Raw genomic sequence first — 10,000 nt, 5'->3', positions numbered from 1 at the left:
TAAGCTGTGTGCACAATAATATGGTGTGTCACTCGGTGTCTCTGTGTGCTGCTGTTGCATCTGTTGTGTGTCTGTGTGTGGTGTGTGTCTGTGAGGTGTGTTCTTGCCTCAGCCCAGTGCTGTTAATCCCTGTTTGGGGCAGATTATTAGTCCCTAATACCCCCGGAGCAGGAGGGTTACCCCCAGCCTCCCTCCAACCCCCCTCTGTTCCCCTATTGACCCCCTGGATAAGGGATGAAAGGATGAGGGGGAAGGAGGGAGAGAGGGATGGGATAGTGGGTAGGTGGTATCCTTAGCTCTGAGAGCATGCTGTCTGGGATGGAGATATCACTTACCAGTCAGACCACAACAGAGATCACACTCTCTTTTTCACTCACCATATCACCATCAGGTAACAGACGTGTACACACACCACACACACACACACACACACACATGCATCAGACACACACATCAGAGACACAGACCCACACACAACACAACACACACACACACGACACACACACACACAGATGATGGATTATTCCATCTATGGGTCTTGGTAGTACACTAAGTATATGTTTTTGGGTTGCTTTGTGGCGTGTGTGTGTGTGTGTGGTGTGTGGTGGTGTGTGTGTGTGTGTGTGTGTGTGTGTGTGTGTGGTGTGTGTGTGTGTGTCTCTGATGTGTGTGTCTGATGCATGTGTGTGTGTATGTTGTAGACTTCCTGAAGCGGCCGGAGAGCAGTATGTCAGGAGGATGGAGTCCAGTCAGAGTGGTGAGGATGGAACAGAGATCTGGACTGATCAGAGCTCGACTGAAGGAGCCTCACTCTCCACGGACAGGTGGGGTTTTGTTGTATGGTGTGTGTGTGTGTGTGTGTGGTGTGTGTGTGTGTGTGTGTGTGTGTGTGTGGTCCAATTCCTGTGTGTGTGTATAACATTGTGAAATGCTGCTCAGATGCAGCTGCTGTCAGTAGTCTCTCTGTAATAGTAAAGTGTTTGTTGTCATGTAGGTGATCACGTTTCTAGACGCTCACTGTGAGTGCACCATTGGCTGGCTGGAACCTCTACTGGCCCGCATCAAACTAGACAGGTATGTTACACACCCACAGGCACACCACACACACACACCATACACCACACATATACCACACACACACACACCACACACACACTCCACCCACACACTCACGTAGACACACACCACACCACACACACGCTGGTGTAATAAATAAATGAGTAACAGTTTGTTGAGCCTGCAGGGGGCTTGTCCTTGTGTTTTATTTGATGCTTAATTACAAAGCCTCTGTTTACTTATGTCCTCAGGCTGGTACACACACACACACACACACACACACACACACACAGCAGAGGGAGAGGAGAGAGATAGAGGTCAGATTGTATTTCCGTGTCACAGCTGTAAATGTGCTGAGCTGACAGCAGGACTCGGGTCGTTCCACCAGTTAGATGCATTTTCAGTACTAGTGTAACTTGGTGGAGAAAAACAAGGTTAGTTCACCTAATTTAACCATTCTTCTTCATTAAAGAGCACATGTTCAAATGAATAAAAAACATGTTTTCATCTCAAGAGGTTAAATAAATAATACTGTTGTAAGTGCCAAATAAAGTAACAGGGTTGACCGTAAACAGGGTTGACCGTAACAGGGTTGACCGTGACAGGGTTGACCGTAACAGGTTGACCGTGACAGGGTTGACCGTAAACAGTGTTGACCGTAATATGGTTGACCTAACAGGTTGACCGTAACATGGGTTGACCGTAACAGGGTTGACCGTAACGGATTGACCGTAACAGGGTTGACCGTAACAGGGTTGACCGTAACAAGGGTTGACCGTAACAGGGTTGACCCGTAACAGGGTTGACCGTAACAGGGTTGACCGTAACAGGGTTGACCGTACAGGGTTTGACCGTAACAGGGTTGACGTAACAGGGTTGACGACATCATCTTAAATTAGACATAAATTCCCTTGTGACGGGGAATGGAAGCATGTTGATGTGCAATGAGAGGGCAATTGAATGCAAGCTTCACTAAAACATTGACATTGTTAAACATGCTAGTCTGTGTACCTCTGGGTAACAGGCTACGCTGCACCTGCTCAGTTTCCACCACAGAACACCAGGAAGCGCCAAAAGGAGTAGAACCAGCTCACCTGCTCAGTTTCCACCACAGAACACCAGGAAACGGCCAAAAGGAGTAGAAGCAGCTCACCTTCTCAGTTTTCCACCACAGAACACCAGGAAGCGGCCAAAAGGGAGTAGAAGCAGCTCACCGCTCAGTTTCCACCACAGAGACACCAGGAAGCGGCCAAAGGAGTAGAACCAGCTCACCTGCTCAGTTTCCACCACAGAACACCAGGAAACGGCCAAAAGGAGTAGAAGCAGCTCACCTGCTCAGTTTCCACCACAGACACCAGGAAACGGCCCAAAGGAGTAGAACCAGCTCACCTGCTCAGTTTCCACCACAGAACACCAGAAACGGCCAAAAGGAGTAGAACCAGCTCACCTTCTCAGTTTCCACCACAGAACACCAGGAAGCGGCCAAAAGGAGTAGAACCAGCTCACCTTCTCAGTTCCACCACAGAACACCAGGAACGGCCAAAAGGAGTAGAACCAGCTCACCTGCTCAGTTTCCACCACAGAACACCAGGAAGCGGCCAAAAGAGTAGAACCAGCTCACCTGCTCAGTTTCCACCACAGAACACCAGGAAGCGGCCAAAAGGAGTAGAACCAGCTCACCTGCTCAGTTTCCACCACAGAACACCAGGAAGCGCCCAAAAGGAGTAGAACCAGCTCACCTGCTCAGTTCCCCACAGAACACCAGGAAGCGCCAAAAGGAGTAGACCAGCTCACCTGCTCAGTTTCACCACAGAAACACCAGGAAGCGGCCAAAAGGAGTAGAAGCAGCTCACCTGCTCAGTTTCCACCACAGAACACCAGGAAGCGGCCAAAAGGAGTAGAACCAGCTCACCTGCTCAGTTTCACCACAGAACACCAGGAAACGGCCAAAAGGAGTAGAACCAGCTCACCTGCTCAGTTTCACCACAGAACACCAGGAAACGGCCAAAAGGAGTAGAACCAGCTCACCTGCTCAGTTTCACCACAGAACAACCAGGAAACGGCCAAAAGGAGTAGAACCAGCTCACCTGCTCAGTCACCACCAAGAACACCAGGAAACGGCCAAAAGGAGTAGAACCAGCTCACCTGCTCAGTTTCACCACAGAACACCAGGAAACGGCCAAAAGGAGTAGAACCAGCTCACCTGCTCAGTTTCACCACAGAACACCAGGAAACGGCCAAAAGGAGTAGAACCAGCTCACCTGCTCAGTTTCACCACAGAACACCAGGAAACGGCAAAAGGAGTAGAACCAGCTCACCTGCTCAGTTTCCACCACAGAACACCAGGAAGCGGCCAAAAGGAGTAGAACCAGATCACCTGCTCAGTTTCCACCACAGACACCAGGAAGCGGCCAAAAGGAGTAAGAACCAGCTCACCTGCTTTCACACCAGGATTTACTATTAGATGTTCAATGGTTCTTTAGAAATTGTGTTTTTTAAAGGAATAGTTTCACCATGTTAAAACGAGAGTTCAGTTCACTTAACTGGTTGACCTTACAATGAAGGACCATTTAAAAACAAAATTTTACCTGTCACGTTCGTCATAACGAGGAGACCAAGGCGCAGCGTGATTGGAATACATTCTTTCTTTTATAAACGAAGAACACTTAAAACAAACTAACAAAATGAACGTGAAGCTATAAACAACTAGTGCTGACATGCAACTACACATAGACAACTACCCACAAACCCAAAATGGAAAATGGCAACCTAAAGGATCCCCAATCAGAGACAACGATAAACAGCTGCCTCTGATAGGGAACCAATTCAGGCCACCATAGACCTACATTACCTAGACATATAAAATTCCCATAGATAAACAAAACCCTAGACAAGACAAAACACACATACCCACCCCCGTCCACACCTGACCTGACCAAAATAATACAGAAAACATAGATAACTAAGGTCAGGGCGTGACAGTACCCCCCCCCAAAGGTGCGGACTCCCGACCGCAAACCTGAACTTATAGGGGAGGGTCCGGGTGGGCATCTACCCTCGGTGGCGGCTCTGGTTCTGGACGCTGCCCCCATCTTTACCCCGGTCCCTCCGCCTTTGTTGAGCTGAACCGTGGACCGTCGCCGGAGACCCCGGGCTGGGGACCGTCGCCGGAGACCCCGAGCTGGGGACCGTCGCCGGAGGCTCCGGCTGGAGGCCGTCTCCACCCGGCAAATGCGGGACGCAAATGCCGGCCTGTGAATGCTCGGCCGAGACACCGTGCGCATCACCCCATAGCACGGGGCCGGACCAGTCACATGCTCGCCACGGTAAGCACGGGAGTTGGCTCAGGTCTCCAACCTGACTCTTGCCACACTCCCCGTGTGCCCCCCCAAAAAAGTTTTTGGGGCTGCCTCTCGGGCTTCCTTGCCAGCTGTGTTCCCGTGTAATCCTTGGCCCTTTTCCTAGCTGCCCTGACCTGCTCCCATGGCAGGCGATCCTTTCCGGCCAGGATCTCCTCCCACGTGTAGGATCCCTTGCCGTCCAGGATGTCCTCCCATGTCCAGTCCTCCTTACCCCGCTGCTTGGTCCTTTGGTGGTGGTAGTTCTGTCACGTTCGTCATAACGAGGAGACCAAGGCGCAGCGTGATTGGAATACATTCTTTTCTTTAATAAATGAAGAACACTTAAACAAACTAACAAACTAACAAAACGAACGTGAAGCTATAAACAACTAGTGCTGACATGCAACTACACATAGACAACTACCCACAAACCCAAAATGGAAAATGGCAACCTAAATAGGATCCCCAATCAGAGACAACGATAGGGAACCAATTCAGGCCACCATAGACCTACAATACCTAGACATACAAAATCCCCATAGATAAACAAAAACCCTAGACAGAACAAAAACACACATACCCACCCTTGTCACACCCTGACCTGACCAAAATAATACAGAAAACATAGATAACTAAGGTCAGGGCGTGACATTACCTTAAATGAATCATTATTCACATTAAATAAATAATAATCTTCACAAATGACTTTGTCAAAGCAACAAATCAACTATGGCTTTACAATGATGGTGAAAACTTGGATAAATGTTGGGGTTGATAAGTGCAGAAGCTGTCATACATCTCTCATTCAGTGTGGCTGTGTCCCAAACTAGAGGGATTCTGGACGTCAGTTTTCTCTCTCATTCACGTGTTGCGTGTGTCCCAAACTAGAGGGATTCTGGACGTCAGTTTTCTCTCTCATTCACGTGTTGGCTGTGCCCCAAACTAGAGGGATTCTGGACGTCAGTTTTCTCTCTCATTCACGTGTTGGCTGTGCCCCAAACTAGAGGGATTCTGGACGTCAGTTTTCTTCTCTCATTCACGTGTTGGCTGTGCCCCAAACTAGAGGGATCTGGACGTCAGTTTTCTCCTTCATTCATGTGTTGCTGTGCCCCAAACTAGAGGGATTCTGGACCTCAGTTTTCTCTCTCATTCACGTGTTGGCTGTGCCCCAAACTAGAGGGATTCTGGACGTCAGTTTTCTCTCTCATTCAAGTGTTGGCTGTGCCCCAAACTAGAGGGATTCTGGACGTCAGTTTTCTCTCTCATTCACGTGTTGGCTGTGCCCCAAACTAGAGGGATTCTGGACGTCAGTTTTCTCTCTCATTCACGTGTTGGCTGTGTCCCAAACTAGAGGGATTCTGGACGTCAGTTCTCTCTCCATTCACGTGTTGGCTGTGCCCCAAACTAGAGGGATTCTGGACGTCAGTTTTCTCTCTCATTCATGTGTTGGTGTGCCCAAACTAGAGGGATTCTGGACGTCAGTTTTCTCTCTCATTCATGTGTTGGCTGTGTCCCAAACTAGAGGGATTCTGGACGTCAGTTTTCTCTCTCATTCACGTGTTGGCTGTGTCCCAAACTAGAGGGATTCTGGACGTCAGTTTTCTCTCTCATTCACGTGTTGGCTGTGCCCCAAACTAGAGGATTCTGGACGTCAGTTTTCTCTCTCATTCATGTGTTGGCTGTGCCCCAAACTAGAGGGATTCTGGACGTCAGTTTTCTCTCTATTCACGTGTTGGCTGTGCCCCAAACTAGAGGGATTCTGGACGTCAGTTTTCTCTCTCATTCACGTGTTGGCTGTGCCCCAAACCAGAGGGATTCTGGACGTCAGTTTTCTCTCTCATTCACGTGTTGGCTGTGCCCCAAACTAGAGGGATTCTGGACGTCAGTTTTCCAGACGTTCTCAGAAGTGCTGAATCGGCCTATCGAACTCAACCCGTTGATTGCTCTTTTAGGCATCACCCCAAAGAGTTGTGTTTACAGAAACTATAGCCTTTGCCTCCTTGCTGGCGCTGGTACCTAACCCTGTATTATGGTCCAAGTCTAGAGCCACTTCATCATCTATTCACTACTTGTCTACTTATCTAATTACCTCTTAATTACTATTATTTAGTTATTTTCTGAACACATTTTTCTCCCAGCGTACTTTCCAGCATCTATCTTTCTACCCCTCTGTACGTCTTCTTATGGAGGGAGGATGGAGGAAGGGTTGCTCAGCCCATGGTCTATGTCAACTGTACCATTGTATGTTTCTCATGACTGGAATCAATAAAACATTTAAACTTGGATAAATGTGGGGTTAAGTGGGTTAAATCATCCTAGAAGTCACAGAGAGACATTTAGCATGTCTTAATTCATATAAAAAAACATGTTTTGAGTTTTCCATGTGTCTATATTAAAGGATACTTCATTTAAGGAACTAGCTACCTACTGTTGATTGATGTTTGTTAGTGACTGTCAGTGTGTGTATGTGTGTTTATGTGTGTGTGTGTGTGTGTGTGTGTGTGTGTGTGTGTGTGTGTGTGTGTGGTTGTGTGTGTGTGTGTGTGTGTGTGTGTGGTGTGTGTGTGTGTGTGTGTGGGTGTGTGTGTGTGTGTGTGTGTGTGTGTGTGTGTGTGGTGTGTGTGTGTGTGTGTGCAGCATGATAGTAGTGGCAGGCACAAGACCAGACACTAGTAACTGCTGTTGTTCAGACGAAGTAGTGGTCTGCAGACATGAGTCAAGTATGCTGGTCTTCAACCACTAGGACACATCACCAGACAATAGTAACTGCTGTTGTCAACACAGTAGAGGTCTGCAGATGTTCTGGATATTAGAAGTGATTGAAATGATTACGACTCACAAGTTCAAGCATCTACTCAACACTTTGTCATTGTGGATCTAAAGGTCTTCTGATGTGGCGGTGTGTAAATATGTGTTGCAGGAAAACGGTGGTGTGTCCCATCATCGACGTGATCAGTGATGACACGTTTGAGTACATGGCTGGTTCTGACATGACCTACGGAGGCTTCAACTGGAAGCTGAACTTCCGCTGGTACCCTGTACCCCAGAGAGAGATGGACCGCCGCAAGGGAGACCGCACTCTGCCCGTCCGGTAGGTAGGACACACTACCCATCTACAGTGTTGGCATAGAGACTGGGACCTAGACTCTCTTTAGCTCCAGTCAGTGAGGATAGCATCCCTGCTCCTAACACTCTACTGATTATAAATGTAACAGACTAGTAATAGTGGCATAGCTGGGACTTAGTTATATAACATGAGCTCAGTGTGGTGTAGCTGTGTTGCTGTGTTCCTGTGTAGTTGAGGATGGGGAAACTCTGGGAACATTCTGGAATAAAACCCAGGGTTTGTTTTCGCTTGTCCCTCATCACCTCTTCCTGTTCATGTTCCCCACCAGTCCAACTGGGACTGTCAGAGGCACATTCAGAGGTCCCGTTTCCAGTCAGAGTCCCTGCTTCCATCACAACACAGGGAAAGAGACTAGTCTATTCGTGAGGTGACCTGGGTAAAGTAGTTTCAGTAAAACAACATGTTATTGAGTTTATCTTTAGCCAGCTAATATCCGCCAAGGTGTTTTTCTGTTTCCCTGCCCGCGCTGCCGAGGTGTTTTGCTACTTTTCTGTTCCCAGCTGGCCAACAACAGAACGTGTGTGACTCCCCACACAGTGCACAGCTCCACAGCTCAGATCGTGTTCCCACAATATGTTTCCCCAGGGGGACGTGTGCTGTTCTATTTGTAGTTCTATGTGGCACTGGCACCATGTTCCCTGAAAATCTTGAAAACAAGTCTTTAGCTCAATGACATATGGTGGCAAGAAAGTATGTGAACCCTTTGGAATTACCTGGATTTCTGACCCCCCTTTGGAAGCAATAACTTCAACCAAACATGTTCTGTAGTTGCGGATCAGACCTGCACAACGGTCAGGAGGAATTTTGGACCATTCCCCTTTACAAAACTGTTTCAGTTCAGCAATATTCTTGTGATGTCTGGTGTGAACCACTCTATTGAGGTCATGCCACAGCATCTAAATCGYGTTGAGGTCAGGACTKTGACTGGGCCACTCCAGAAGGCGTATTTTCTTCTGTTGAAGCCATTCTGTTGTTGATTTATTTCTGTGTTTTCTTACGTTGTCCTGTTGCATCACCCAACTTCTGTTGAGCTTCAATTGGTGACAAATATCCTTTCATTCTCCTGCAAAAAGTCTTGATAAACTTGGGAATTTATTTTCCCGTCGATGTTAGCAACCTGTCCAGGCCCTGAGGCAGCAAAGCAGCCCCAAACCATGATGCTCCCTCCACCATACTTTACAGTTGGGATGAGGTTTTGATGTTGGTGTGCTGTGCCTGTATTTCTCCACACACAGTGTTGTGTGTTCCTTCCAAACAACTCAACTGTAGTTTCATCTGTCCACAGAATATTTTGCCAGTAGCGCTGTGGAACATCCAGGTGCTCTTTTGCGAACTTCAGACATGCATGAATGTTTATTTTGGACAGCAGTGGCATCTTTCATGGTGTTCTCCCATGAACACCATTCTTGTTTAGTGTTTTATGTATCGTAGACTCATCAACAGATGTTAGCATGTTCCAGAGATTTCTGTAAGTCATTAGCTGACACTCTAGGGTTCTTCTTAACCTCATTAAGCATTCTGCGCTGTGCTCTTGCAGTCATCTTTGCAGGACGTCGTAGGGAGAGTAGCAACAGTGTTGAACTTTCTWCATTTATAGACAATTTGTCTTACCGTGGGACTGATGAACATCAAGGCTTTTAGAGATACTTTTATAACCCTTTCCAGATTTATGCAGTCAACAATTCTTAATCTTAGGTCTTCTGAGATCTCTTTTGTTCGAGGCATGGTTCACATCAGCCAATGCTTCTTGTGAATAGCAAACTCAAATTTTGTGAGTGTTTTGTATAGGGCAGGGCAACTCTAACCAACATCTCTAATCTCATCTCATTGACTGGACTCCAGGTTAGCTTTTGGAGAAGTCATTAGCCTAGGGGTTCACATACTTTTCCCAACCTACACTGTGAATGTTTATTATGTATTCAATATAGACAAGAAAAATACAATAATTTATGTGTTATTAGTTTAAGCACACTGTTTGTGTCCATTGTAGTGACTTGTAGTGATTTGATCTGAGATGAAGGTCATATCAAATTTTATGATCAATTTATGCAGAAATCCAGGTAATTCCAAAGGGTTCACATACTTGTTCTTGCCACTGTATATCCCTCCTTCTGAGAGACTGACAGGGAGAGAGAGATGACTTGCTTTGGCAATGTTAACATATGTTTCCCCTGCCAATAAAGCCCTTACATTGAATTGAATTGAGATGGAAAAACAGGAAAAAACAACGATCTCTGGAGGTCGACTTGATGTTTTTGTGCCTCTGAAGATACCATCTTTACTGACAAACTTGTGATCTCTGTCGCAAACATGAAACCAGAATGTAGTTTTGAGTGACTGTTTTCTTCTCTCCCCCTCTCCCCTCCCTCTCTCTCTCACTCTCTCCCCCTCGCTATCTCTCTCTCTCCACTCCCCTCCCCTCTCTCTCCCTCCCCTCCTCTCTCTCCCTCTCCTCCCTCCCCCCCTCTCTCTCCTC

At 47.2% G+C, this 10,000-nt stretch overlaps 1 pseudogene; it reads left to right on the top strand.

Moving 5' to 3' along the window:
- Nucleotides 1-10,000, top strand: part of LOC112072415 (polypeptide N-acetylgalactosaminyltransferase 1-like) — a 33,893-nt pseudogene that overhangs the window by 8,553 nt on the left and 15,340 nt on the right.

This window comes from Salvelinus sp. IW2-2015, unplaced genomic scaffold (assembly GCF_002910315.2).
Source record: "Salvelinus sp. IW2-2015 unplaced genomic scaffold, ASM291031v2 Un_scaffold1921, whole genome shotgun sequence".
Taxonomy (NCBI): domain Eukaryota; kingdom Metazoa; phylum Chordata; class Actinopteri; order Salmoniformes; family Salmonidae; genus Salvelinus; species Salvelinus sp. IW2-2015.
The sequence above is the reverse complement of the archived record's forward strand: the minus strand, read 5'-3'. Positions and strand labels throughout refer to the sequence as shown.